Genomic DNA, 14,500 nt, shown 5'->3' with positions numbered 1-14,500 from the left:
ATTCATACGGAAAATTATAAACAAGCTTGGAATAAGGTACATATCGGTGGGCCATACTCAGGAGGTCATTGATATCATCGTACATGCTCAAATTGATGGCTCTTGAATGGAATCACCATTTTGATAGCTCAACAAGAAACTTTTTTCACTCCAAAAGTTGACAAGAATGCAAATGAGGATAAAGTTAACCTAGGTTAATTTTATGTTTACCTTTTCAAAGGGTAATTAATGTTTTAAGTGGGGCAAGTTTATTAATTGAGGGACATTTTTACACAATCAGGATTTTTCATCACCATCGGGCGCATTATCGAGACTTGATTTAATATTTGAAACAATGTTGTCTCAACATCATTTCAAAGAGGGGAAAAATGTATACAAATTAAAATTGGCTATGAGCAATTAAATAAATATTTTATATTTATTTAATATTTATTCTTCTATAAAATAGTTAATTTGAAAAGATTGATTTATTTAATTCATGCTACATCCTTCTATTAGTTAATTCATTCATCTTTTCTTCTAATTAATTTATTAAATATCTAATATTTAATTGTCTTTCTATCTTCTATCCTATAGTCTCAAATATTAAATAATTTCTTAATTATTTAATCCCTTTTCCAACTCACCTTTCCATCTCCACATCACTTCCTCCTTGCCAACTCATCTCTCATATGGCTAAATTAAATCAACAAAATAAAATAAAATAAATAATTTATTGGCCACTTATCTCCAACCTCCAAATAAATGAAATTGTGTACGTACACATATTTCTCCAACTTTCTTCTATATTCTCTCCAACCTTCCTACATCTTTGGAGGAAGTTGAGTCCACTTGTCCTCTCATCCCTACATCTTCTCCAACTATCATATATCCTCTCGAGTCTTCAACTCAGTCAAGGTGAGATGAGTGACACTTGTCTTCTCCTTCCCCCTTTCTCTTCATCCTGTAGGTGTAGGAGGAACATCTTCCCCCTTTCTCTCTCACATCTCAGCCTCTTGCTCATAGCCATCCAATCTGGAAAATTTGATCATGACCATTGATCTCTGCCACATCAGCTTTTACACTCAAAAATCTATAAAAAGAGGTCTCCTAAGCCATTTTGGAACTAATAGTCTAATAGCTAATCATATAGTCATTCTAGGAGTCTTTATCTTGCATTCATAAGTTTGAGTTTGAAGCAATTAGAAAGTTTAGAATCATTTTCATAGCTTAATATCATGTTAGTTTAGATCATTTTGCATATGCATATCATACTATCAGTTAACTATCAGTCCATTCTTCATATGTCATCTTGGAAGCTACCAGTGCTTTTCTAAGAGCAAATTACCTACAACCAAGAATAGTGGAGTTAGGACACAATGAGGTGTAAACCATGAAAGGTATAACTTTTTTTATTTTTTCTTATTTCATGTTACTTCATTGGTTGAAGTTAAGTGTTTCATGTGGATTTATTTTTAATTGCATGATGGACTAACAAGTTTCAAGTCATCTATTTGGAGCTCAACTTTAGCCTCAACACATACCAATCTTGTTGTTATGGACCGGCGGGCCTTTATTTCACTGGATGTCTTCTTTTCATGATATTGACTCTAGTGAGCCCTTCATCATCAATCTTGAATTTGCCTTTGTGACTTTCATTCCAGTATGTAGAGTGATCCTTCCAATATTGAGCATTCTGGTTAATAGGCTGATTACTTGTAGCCTCAGCATAGGTCTTCTTTCTGGTATCTTTGCTGATAGTAAAGGTTTGTTTTTCTTTTCTTTCACTTGAGGAGGTAAATTGTATCCCCTTACTGGATGTGTCTTTGTTGTTTGAACTCTATCCTTTTTTAAATCCTAAACCACCAATATCTTTTGAATGCTTTTGATTTCCCAACATCTTGTCCAAGGCTTCAGTGTTGCCCTCATACTTGCTTCTCATCTTCAGTTCATCCTTTCTTTTTTCAAGCTCCTTTTTGAGCTTACAATTTCTTCTTCTATATTTTGGTGCTCCTTGGCCTTCTTCATCAAATCAGAGGATGTAACTTCACATATCCTCTTGGCCTCTTCAAACTGGAGTTTCAAATCTGAAATTACTTGATTGAACTAATCTAGTAGCATGCTTGACCTTCTTGAGTTCTCTTCTTGTCTTACTTAATTCCTCAAGAGCACTTATGAGCTCACCTTCTAGGTCCACTTTAGCTTCAATGTCTTCATCTTCATCAACCAATTCTTCTAGTTCCATAAAGAGATTAATTTATCTTTCATCCTCATGGTAGTCAACTTTTGATGCACTTTCTTCAACTGTGGCATCACCCTCAAAGGTATATAGGTCATTTTTCTTCTGGTAGCTTCTTCTTCCTTGCCTATAGACTTTCTTCTCTTTGTTCTTTCTCAAGCGTTTGTTGGTGCTTTGCAATTCTTCTCCACCATTCTCACCATAGGGACATTTTGCAACAAAGTTTCCTATTTCACCACAATTAAAACATTTGAGAGGCATTTTTCCTTTATACTTACCAAATCCTCTTTTGAGCTTCCTCAAAAAAATTTCCACCTCTATATCTGAGTCTTCACCGGATTCACCATGAGCAATTTTTTCCTTTCCATTTTTGATGGAGTTGAAAGAAACCTCTTTCCGTGAAGATCCTTCACTGGTTGTCCTCATTTCATAAGAAGTCAGGGAGCCAAATAGATCATCCATTGAAAACATTTCAGATCCTTGGTTTCTTCTATTGCAGAAACTTTTGTGTCATACTTAGATGTGAGTGATCTAATTACCTTTTTGACAATAACCTCATTAGAAATATCCTCTCTAGGTCCTCTAATAGTATTCACAGTCTCATCAACTCTTTGAAGGTAATCAACAATCTTTTCTTCATCTCTTATATTCAAACCTTCAAGCTAACCTCTTAGTGTTTGCAGTTTAGCCTCCTTGACCTTGAAATCTCCTTCAAACAATCTATGAAACTTGTCCCAAGTCTCCTTGGTAGATGAGCAGTGCATAACTTTGACAAACTCATTATCAAACAACCCACTGAGAATAGCACGTTTAGCCTTTGCATTGTTTTCATACTCCTTCTTAGCATCCGATCTGTAGAAGGAACACTAGGAACAATATACCCATTCTTTACAGACATCCAAACATCAAAACCTAGGGAGGATAGATAGGTTTCCATTCTTTTGCTCCAAAAGGCATAGTTGGTTCCATAAAACATTGGGGCTTTGGAGGAGGAGGACTCATTTCTTGCCATTGTGTTCTTAAACTAGAATCTACCCAAGCTAGAGAAATCTTTGAGCAACAGGGAACCTAAGGCTCTGATACCAATTGTAAAACACAATATGTCACTAAGAGGGAGGGGTGAATCAGTGATTTCAAACAATCTTAGGTAGTGTGTGCAACTGGTAACAATGAGAATACTAACTATAAATCATACACAAAAGACACACCACATAGCACCGGTTATATGAGGAAAACCCAATGTGGGAAAAACCTCGGTGAGATATATTGTTGCAGTCTACTGCTCCAATCAAGCCTCACAATGAAACAACAATATTACAAAGATTTAGGGAGATAACCTAAGGATCACCAACTCCTACTGTTTTAGGGCACCAACCCAAGGAGCACCAACCCCTACTGATTTAGGGCACCAACCCCTATTGATTTAGGGCACCAACCCAAGGAGAACCAACCCCTAAACTGAGCACCAACTCATTGATATACAATGAAATAAAAGGTTATTACAATGAAAGCACCTTGTTACAAATGAGTTTTGTAACACCTATTCAACTTCTCTCTATTGTTGCACTTCTTCTCTATCTCACTAGTTCTTTTACTACCGGTTGTCAAATCACTCTCTTTGATCCCTCACTAGTCAACCTTTGCCTTTCCTAACTTCCTCTAATCCTCAGTCTACACTCTATCACTCTCTGATGCCTTCTCACTGATTTGGACACTACCGGTTGAATAATCTGTTAGATTCTATGACCACTTACTGGTCACCTTAACCTCACTAGTTAAACCCTCTTACCAGTTTTCCTTTCAACACTTAGTCACTATGATCTTCTATAGATTACACATGGACTAATTCTTCTCTCACACTCATGCTCTATACTTCTGCATCTAACATCATCATCTTTGATCTTTGATCTGCAGATTTATACTCGATCTTTCTCACCAAAACAAAGAATCAAACTTCAAGCCCTGGGGTTTTTCTTCACCAACCCAATCCATATCAAATCTGATCAGATATCTTCTTTGAAATGATAACCTACAAAAAAACAAGACCATGTTGGCATTTTTGATGTTTATCTTGTGATTATCATTGATGGACACACACTTGCATTGAGATCCCCTTTATATGTATGAGCTAGAGCTCAACCAGTATCTGTTCCAACTAGTATGTTGTATTCTAGTCTTTAGACTATTGGTGATTTTGCAAAAAGTGTTTACCGGTCTGAAGTGGCATGTTGACCCCAAGTAGTTCGTAGATCTCAAGTGGTATGAGGGAGCAAAGTAGCATAACACATTCTTACCAGTCTTCATTTTTGTCAAACCGGCAACCAGTATTTTGTATGAACTGGTAATACTCTGTAATGAGTTACCAACCGGCATTTTGTGATGAGTTACCAATCCATTGATTGTTTGATGATGTCGACACACTAACAGTGCTTCTTGTGTCATGTTACTGAGTATGTCTAGATTCATTGAACCTAGGAAATTGAAATGTAATCCTATTGGACTGACATGAAATCAAACTCCTTTAAAAGGACATCATGTCTAGGGTTTTAGGTTGTTGTTGAAAAGGTTTTTTGTTTGTGCTAGGGTTTAAGGTGGTTGATGAGTTATTGTAAGAGTGATCTTATCTAAGAATATGAAGTTGTAACTGAGTGAGAGACAAAGAAGACTGAAGTAATACTGGAATGCATTAGCTGTGAGCTATACTAGATCTAACCAATCAATCTATGCTATCTGATAGATCACACACTTGTTGATTACTCACATCTTTGATAAGTCTGTAGCCCTTAACCGGGTAGGCCCAAAAGCCTTTTGTAAAATCCTCTAACAAGGTGGTTCACCTCTGTGAATCTAAAATCCTCTAGCAAGGTAGTCTTTAATTAGACTTATCTCCTAATAGAGATTGAGATTCCTAACAGGATCTATTCTGGTGAAGAACATTGTAAGACCTTAACCGCTCTGGTTTCTATTCTGTAAATAGTGACTTGTGAGTTCCATCTCACCATGGTTTTTCCCATTTGGGTTTCCATGTCAAATATCTTGTGTTATGGTTGTATTGCTTTTGTGGATGAACACTTTATTTGCATTTTGGTTTGCATGTGTGATAACCAGTCTATCTGTTAAACTGTTTTACTAGTTTATCTTCAGACTGTTTAAGTGTTTAGTGCAGTGTTTTTTGGCATACTAATTCACCCCCCCCCTCTTAGTATTCTTCAATTGGTATCAGAGCCTACCTTTCTATAAGTTTAACCACTTGGAAAGAGATATGGGGGATTGCACCTTGAGGGAACTTACTCAATGGCTCACTCAATCTGAGCAAGCCTATGATGATCTTATGGTCAAATACAAGGCATCTCAAGCAAAAAGGAGAGAACATGTAGAAAAGTTGATGGAGCTATCTGAAAATAGTTCTGTAGATGAAGCAGATATGGAAGCCATGATAGTAGAAGTAAATAAGTTGAATGATTCAAACCCCAATCTGAGAAAGGAGTTGGAAGGACTCACTATCCAGTTAAGTCAAGAGCTTGAAAACTAGAGGAAAGCTAAAGATCTACTGAAGGACAAAGATCATGAGATCTCCAAATTGAAACAAGAGATTAGTGCACTGACTGCTTGCCTTCATGAGAGCAGAATGGAAAAAGAAGGAGTACATGATGAACTGAACATATCCATCTCTAAAAATGCAAGCCTAATGGAGACAAATACTGCTATTCCCAAAGAACTCTCTGAGTCAAAGGAAATACTTGCTAAGTTCAGCAAAAGTGTTGTTAAGCTAGAGCAAAAGCTTGAGTCATCTAGATCGGTAAAGAATACCAATGGACTTGGTTTCTCTAGACATGAGGAAGGAGAATCCTCAGGAACAAATGTTGAAGCATCAAAGAAGCAACCAACATTCAAAGGAAAAGGTAAGCGAAAATTCAAACCTGTTTTCTTTAACTGTCTTAAAGAAGGACACACTTCCAATGTATGTAGGAGCAAAGCCTACAATAATTTTCCTTACTTTATTAACAATGTACCTAGATCCAATAAGTTCAATGGTCATTGTTATGCATGCAACAAGTTTGGGCATAGAGAATTTGAATGCAGGTCTGTGATGAATAACATTGGAAGATATCCTCAAAGGACCCAAGGAGTTGGTCCTGAACCTTTTGTGAACTGGAACCACAACCGGTTTAATGTCTTCAATCATTAGCCAAGAAGCAATGGCTATCAATCAACAACCGGATGGAGAGAAAACTATTGGGTTTGTCATGGTCATGATCACACTACTGCTACATGCAAAAGGAAGAATGGAAACATGAACAATGGACCTTGGGTAGCACCTGGAATGATTTGCTATCATTGCAACAAACCGGGTCATGTGGCAAGATTTTGCAGAAGCAGAAAGAGTGTATCTGATGATATACCGGTCACTCCGGAAGGTGAAATTGATGTTTAAATAGTTCAAGCAGACATGAACAAAACCTGGAGGAAGAAACCAACAATGTTGGAAGAGAAACCAGTTTTTGCACCTAGTGTGGAAATATCAGAACCGACAAACTAAGCTTCAAAAGGCTTAGGGGGAGAAAACAGTGAAATGTTTTCAAACCCCCAGTTTACACTGATAAAAGACCTTATCTGGTATGTGATACCTATTGCTTGGTAGAAGACCAGAAATGGTAAAAAGGCAAATTAGGGTTTACACCCTAATAGAGGAGCATTAATGGTTGTAGGTGAGAGACATGTATAAAAAAAAATTTCAAATCATTTCTCACTATCTGTTTTCGAGTGAAGAAAAGATTTTCAAAGAGTAGAGCGAAGAACAGGCGATTTGAGCTGAGATTTCAAGAAATTGACAAATCACGAAGGAGATTCAAATTCAAATTGTAAACGGTCAAGTGGAGAACACAAAGTAGCGATTCAGCAACCGACGGAGTGTGGAGTGAAGGAGAATTAGAAAGCCCTAAATTCGCGTTTTAAAGGTATTTCTCGAGTTCTTAAAATATTCTACAATGGCTTCCACATCTCATACCAGTTCTAGTGCATCCATTGAGTCTAAAATTTTCATTCAAAGGAAGTCAAAGTATAATGCCCTATCACAAGTTCCGAATGGAGTGATAGTAGAAGAGGGAATTTCTGACTATATTGATTGCAATAATGAAGACCTAGGGTCTCTAGCCATCCACTCCCAACTAGGTTTGTTCTGTGGAAAGGATAAGAAAATCAAACCAGAGTATAGTATCTTAGGGAAGAAGAAACTCCATAATGTTGTATGCTTTTTGGAAGACTTTACAGAGGATCATATTAGGATCATTTTGAGTAGAGTCCATGGTGACAAGATGTACTTGGAGAGGATGCATGATATCACGCCATAGGCAATTCATGCAGTCACCAGTTTCTACAACACAGGGGAAGTGCCAACCCTAAGGACAATAAGCAAAATGGAAATGTCAAGGCTCACCAGTTCTGTGAGCGATTCATGACGTATGATAGTCAACTCCATCAAGGATGATCTGGTTAAGTATGCTTGCATGGTGATAGGCTACAGAACATTCTCTTCCAATAGAATTAACTCTGTATCTGCTACAGTGGTAAATGCCGCTTACCAAATGATTAAAGAGGATGCATCATTTGATTGTGCACCGGTATGCAGAGGCAACTCCTGTCTAATCTAAAGTCGATCAAATAGGATAATGCACTGATATTCAAGTTCGGACAACTATTGGTTGGGTTGTTCTTCTATTTTCAAGGCTACTTTCCTAGAGTAGGAGATGTCCAGTGGTCTCCTGACCAACTGGTAACCAAGCAGATCAAGGAAAGCATTCAAGCAATCAGAACCGATTACCCTGATGTGTTGAACAAGTATTTTGATGAGTTCAGATGGAAAATGAGTCAAAGGATGAGGATCTTAGGTGACATCATCAAGAAATATGAAAATGACATATGTTTCACCATCCAAGTGGACAAATGCTTAATAGAGGTTGTTGAGCCTAGAATGGAAGAAGTGGAGCCAATGGGATATGAGGTGATGTATGATATGCTGGAAGGGTATGCCTCAACCCTTATTGCCTCACCTCTTGATCCTAAGGCAAATAGGACCAGAACCTATCTAGAAAGGATTGCACTGGTCGAGGAACCCTCTATTAAGAAAGCAAAAGAACCGGTAGCAAAGAAGGAAAAGGCAGTGCCTGGAGCATCAACATTGGCTACTACTGCAACTCCAAGAGTGACCAAGCGGTCACCTGCAAAGAAGAAATCGGAAGTGGCACTGGCAAAAGTCTTTGAAAGAAAAAGGAAGACTAAGTCAAATGAACCGGACTCTGAAGAGACTAAGTCTGAGGAGATGCCAAAGAAGGCCAGACAGATGAAGAAGATGAAGAAGAATGAACCGGCAGTGTCTGCACTGGTAAATATTGATATCTCCTCATATAAACCTTTGACACATTGTCAAAGAATAGTAAAGAATATTAGGAGAAAATTACTTCATGATTTAGTAGATTATTATTTATTTGTGTAAGAATGATCGGTCACCATCAGAGATTAAATCTCAGACACCAGATTCCTTATATAAGGCATTAGATAATAAATGGCACATTGCCATAGAAAAGGAACATGAGATTAGGGAGAAAGTCTTTGCACAGTACTTTCCCAACCTCTCAAACTCAGAATTATTTGATGTTTTGGACCAAAATAAAGGACTCTTCTGCACAAGGAGAAGAAGACTCTGGCTATTAGAGGTAAGAGTTGATGATGTTGAAAAAGACACTCATCAGTATATGGATCATGCTATCCATGCTCACAAAGAACGTATGGCCAACCTGCAAGTAGAAAAAGATCCAATTATATCCAAACTAGATGAAGTTTTTGATGAAGAAGGAAACCTAGTTGAAGAACCAATTGATACTATTGATGTCAATGCCCTGGACATAGAAGATGTCACTCAGGACATACCTTCTGAGGGAATAGGACAGGTGCAATAGGCCGAACAGGGCAGTGAGCAAGCCGAGGATAGATAGGAAGAAGCTAAGGAACAGGCAGAGAAGTAGAAGAGGGATGAAGATGAGAAAAAGTGGAAAGAGGAAGAGAAGAGAAAAGAGGAAGAGGAGAAAAGAAAAGATGAAGAGAAAAAGAAGCAAGAAGATGAGAGGAAAAAGAAAGAAGAAGAGGATAAGGAAGAAAAGAAGAAGAAGGAAGAGGAAGATAAAGAAAAGGAAAAGTGGAAGGAAGAAGAAAAGAAGAAGAAGGAAGAGGAAGAGAAAGAAGAGGAGAAGAGGAAGGAAGCTGAGAGGAAAAAGAAAGAAGAGGAAGATAAGGAACAAGAAAAGAAGAAGGAAGCAAAGAAAAAGAAGGAAGAAGAAGACAAGGCAGCGGAAGTGGTGAAGAGCACACAGATGGAGACTCCGAAGGCAACCAGGAGTCAAGCCAAATTGGTTGATATCACCAATCCTATCAATCTCCAGTCTTCAAGTGAATCGAAGCTAATGCAGAGCATCAAGGTTGCTCAAGAGTACCTTGAAATCATTTGAAGGAAAAAGGAGCAAGATGTAATTCAAGCGGCTGTAGACACCCTTACCAGTTTGATCCCCGGTACCAATCTTCCCAACACTAAATCATCACTAGTAAAGCTTAAGCTACTATGTACAGTAGTGGATGATCAGGTGTAGAGCCTGGAAGAAGTAGTTGAGGCAAATGTCAAGAAAGAGCATCAAAAGGCTCTTAAAATTGCTCTGGTGAAGAAAATGAATGAACTCTGGTCTGAACTGTTAAAAGACCAAAAGGATATAAGGGACGCTTTGGATGAGGGAAATCTGCTACTAACAAAATCTGTCAACCCCATCTATTCTATGATGATGTGCTAGCTCAAAAGCAAAAGCTTCAAACGGACTTAGAGTCTTACTTGAGCACATTTAAGCCACCTTATGATTCCTTTGCAACTTATGGGCAAACCATTCACCAGTTTCAGATCCAGTCAGCCAAAACGGAGCAAGAGATTAGTACATGGTCTAGAGATTTGCAGGAGCTTCAACTAGTTCTACTCCCACATTTGCAAATTCTTCAGAAGTGTTATCTGAACTTGGATTCCTTGACAGTTACACAGGAGATGAGCACAGTTAATGCCATGGAAGAACAGGTCTCCCAGATGCAAACAGAGAAAGAAGTGGCCACCTCCCTACTTGAGTCCTAGTCTCTATCAATGAAACAATTTTTGCAGGACTATAAATCGGTTTTTGACAAGTATTATTCCTTGTTGTCATAAACTTTTATTATTTTGATATCAAATGGAAACAGGGTTGTTCAACAGTACTTTGTCATTGTTGGCAAAGGGGGAGAAGTACTCTATTTTGGAGAAGTATAGGGGAGAAGCATTTGGTTTTAAAATTTTGCTATATGCTTTGATATATGCTATATGCTCTGATATCTCAATGTTTATGCTCTGTATACAAAATTGCTATACATTGTATTGATTAAGAGATAGTGTATATGCTTAGGGGGAGCAATTTTGTTAATGGCATGTTTTTGTTGTAAAACACTTATATGTCAAAATTTTATTTTCCTAAGTGTTCCATCAATGCCAAAGGGGGAGATTGTTGGCATTTTTTATGTTTATGTTGTGATTGTCATTGATGGACACACACTTGCATTAAGATCCCCTTTATATGTATGAGCTAGAGCTCAACCGGTATCTGTTCCAACCGGTATGTTGTATTCTAGTCTTTAGACTATTTATGATTTTGCAGAAAGTGTTTACCGGTCTGAAGCAGCATGTCGACCCCAAGCAGTTCATAGATCTTAAGTGGTATGAGGGAGCAAAGTGGCATAACACATTCTTACCAGTCTTCATTTTTGTCAAACCGGCAACCGGTATTTTGTATGAATCGGTAATACTCTATGATGAGTTACCAACCGGTATTTTGTGATGAGTTACCAATCCACCAATTGATTGATGGTGCCGACACACTGGCGGTGCTTCTTGTGTCATGTTACTGAGTATGTCTAGATTCATTGAACCTAGGAAATTGAAATGTAATCCTATTGGACCGACATGAAATCAAACTCCTTTAAAAGGACATCATGTCTAGGGTTTTAGGTTGTTGCTAAAAAGGTTTTTTGTTTGTGCTAGGGTTTAAGGTGGTTGATGAGTTGTTGTAAGAGCGATCTTATCTAAGAAGATGAAATTGTAACTAAGTGAGAGATAGAGAAGACTGAAGTAATGCTAGAATGCATTAGCTGTGAGCTATACTGGATCTAACCAAGAAATATGTGCTATCTGATAGATCACACACTTGTTGATTAGTCACATCTTTGAGAAGTCCGTAGCCCTTAACTGGGTAGGCCCAAAAGCCTTTTGTAAAATCCTCTAACAAGGTGGTTCACCTCTATGAATCTAAAATCCTCTAGCAAGGTAGTCTTTAATCAAACTTATCTCCTAACAGAGATTGAGATTCCTAACAGGATCTGTTCTGGTGAAGAACATTGTAAGACCTTAACCGGTCTAGTTTCTATTTTGCAGATAGTGACTTGTGAGTTCCATCTCACCATGGTTTTTCCCATTTGGGTTTCTGCATCAAATATCTTATGTTATGGTTGTATTGCTTTTGTGGATGAACGCTTTATTTGCATTTTGGTTTGCATGTGTGATAACTGATCTTTCTATTAAACCGTTTTACTGGTTTATCTTCAGACTGTTTAAGTGTTTTAGTGCAGTGTTTTTTGGCATACTAATTCACCCCCCCCTCTTAGTATTCTTCAGACCACACTATCATATCTTGACCTTTCTGTACCTGTTTATTAAATTTAGCAAACTACAAATTGATCACCGACACTACTGCTTGTCAATCACAATAAATGATCCAGTAGTTTCCTTCTCCAGGTCAACTAGTCGATCAGACATCCTGCTTCAATCATGATGCCAAAGGATCAAATCTATATCCTTTAATCTTCCTTAAGTCACAACCCTCTACATCTAATCCATGATTTTCGCAGTCGACATTAATGTCGACCTACTCATTACCAACCTTGCCAAAACACTCTTCACCGACTATTTTATGTTTGCCACCTGGATTCTATGTGTCATCTCTATTGGCATCCACCTCAATTCACTATTTCATTTTGGGATCAGTCACCAACCAAAAACACACTACTGGTATTATTTCCCTACCGGTCATGCAATAACCAGTCAACCTTTGTATCATCTCTTCAATGTTTTGTTGGTTACTTCAAGCTAACTTGGATTTCTTCCGATTCTGTGTTCACACTATATGTGATCCGACAATCGTTCACTTTGTTGGTTTGTATTTTTCTTGTTCATACATGCTCACCGGTGGACCTCCTTACTGGTAGCAGTCTTATGTTTGTAGCCCAGTAATCTTCATGACAACATCATTCCAACAGTCTCACACTTGCATATCTCAATCTCCATGTTGCATACCAGTAGACATCTCCTGCTTGCATCTACATACTGGGAATCTTGCATACATCTACATATCATACACACCAATTAGCTATCCTTCTTCACAAAGTTCATATCAATCAATTGTAAGTGTGCTCTCCGGTTCACCAAACTTGATGCAATTTCAATCACAAGGTCATGCCAATGTTATGAACATGTATTCTGAATCGCAACTCTTGGGTGTCTCTGATCGTTCGTACCAGTTGACATTCCATACCGGTCTCCAATACTTACTCACCAGTTATCATTCCATACTGGTTGACATCAATGACAACACAATGCCAACATGGAATGCATATAAAAAGTCATGTCACAACTTTTATGCACAACCTCTCTCATATGATGTTGTAAAATATAAAGAAATAAGAAAAGCACAAATATGTTCTCTTTTCATTGATCCCCGAACCTAGGAGACCCTACCTCTTAATTCTAAGAGGTTTCCTATACATTGGTGCAATCATGTGGCCATGAAAACACAATTTTCTGATAGGTGGTGAATGGTCTTTGACCAACCTCCTTGCAATAACTCTGAGGTGCCTTTATATTTTTTAAGAAAACTATACTGTGAGTTCATCTTGAATGAGATCCCTAATTATTTTGATTTAAGGGAGTTCTAGGGTAGAGGTAGAGGCTCTTCCCAAAATAGACCAAGGGCTTGATGTGTACAAAATGCCTAAAATTGGGTTCCACTAGCTATGAAACCCTTGCTGTATGTGACAACCCCTATAGCCTTGAAGGAGTCCATGGAGATGGAGACTCTTTAGGTAGCTGCCACACCAAATAACACCATCATCCAAAATGGGACACAATTATCACATCCTCTTGGCCTAGATAATGGTACAATAGCCCATGATGGTGTAGCAACAGATGATGGTGTTGCTACTATACCACATACTTCTATCATGCCTATTGTTCACCAGTGCATCAATTGCTACAAGGTAGATACCATTGCACATGCAGATGGTTTGAAATACCATGATTGCACATGTTATGGGGCTAGTTGTGAGGTTGGTAGACAAGATGATGTGGCCCTCATAGATGACTTGATGCAAAAGGTCTTTACTAGTCAAGTATGTTGATTTGAATTTATAATGTTTTATTTATTAAATACTTTAAATTCCTGAATGTAAATAGATTTTTAATTATAGTTCAAACTAAACTAATGCAAATGATTACAAGATGTGGGTAAGTGCACCAAGATCGTGTATAAAAAAGTGGACACCCTCAAAAAAAATGTCTAAAAAACAACTAATGTGAATGGGTTATTTTTAAATTTAAATAATCCATTCACGTTAAGGCTCATATAACCATGCCTAAATCCAAGCCAAAACGTGTTCATGTTTTTAAAATAAAAAATGCGTACGAGTTTCTCTGAATTACAAACACGTACGAATTTTTAGAAATGAAATTTTTTTAAAGGTTTTAAAAATTAAAAATGCATACATGTTATGTTTAGTAAGAAAAAAATGTACGCGTTATGGTTACATAAAGTTAGTTTCATAACATGAACTTATATACAATTCATTTAGGATTCCCTCAGTTTTTTCAGCAGGATATATACATAAAATATAATATTTAAGTATAAGTTCTATTTTCTCTTTGTCTTTTATCTTTCTTATACTTACGTTAAGTTATATTTTATATATATGTTGTCAGGATGTTTGAGAGTGGTTTCAGATCTCTCAGTGTCATAATGCAGATTCTAGATTTTAGATCTTATAATTTTTCAAACTTAGTCAAATTTTAGTAATCAGTGGGCTTATATCATCATTCACTTGCTATCTCTCTATCTCATGTTCTTTGTGTCCCCTAAGCTCTAGACCTATCTATTTTCCTATCTCTCTCCTTCTCTCTTC

This window comes from Cryptomeria japonica, chromosome 10 (genome assembly GCF_030272615.1).
Source record: "Cryptomeria japonica chromosome 10, Sugi_1.0, whole genome shotgun sequence".
NCBI classification, from domain to species: domain Eukaryota; kingdom Viridiplantae; phylum Streptophyta; class Pinopsida; order Cupressales; family Cupressaceae; genus Cryptomeria; species Cryptomeria japonica.
This window is presented reverse-complemented; position numbering follows the sequence as displayed.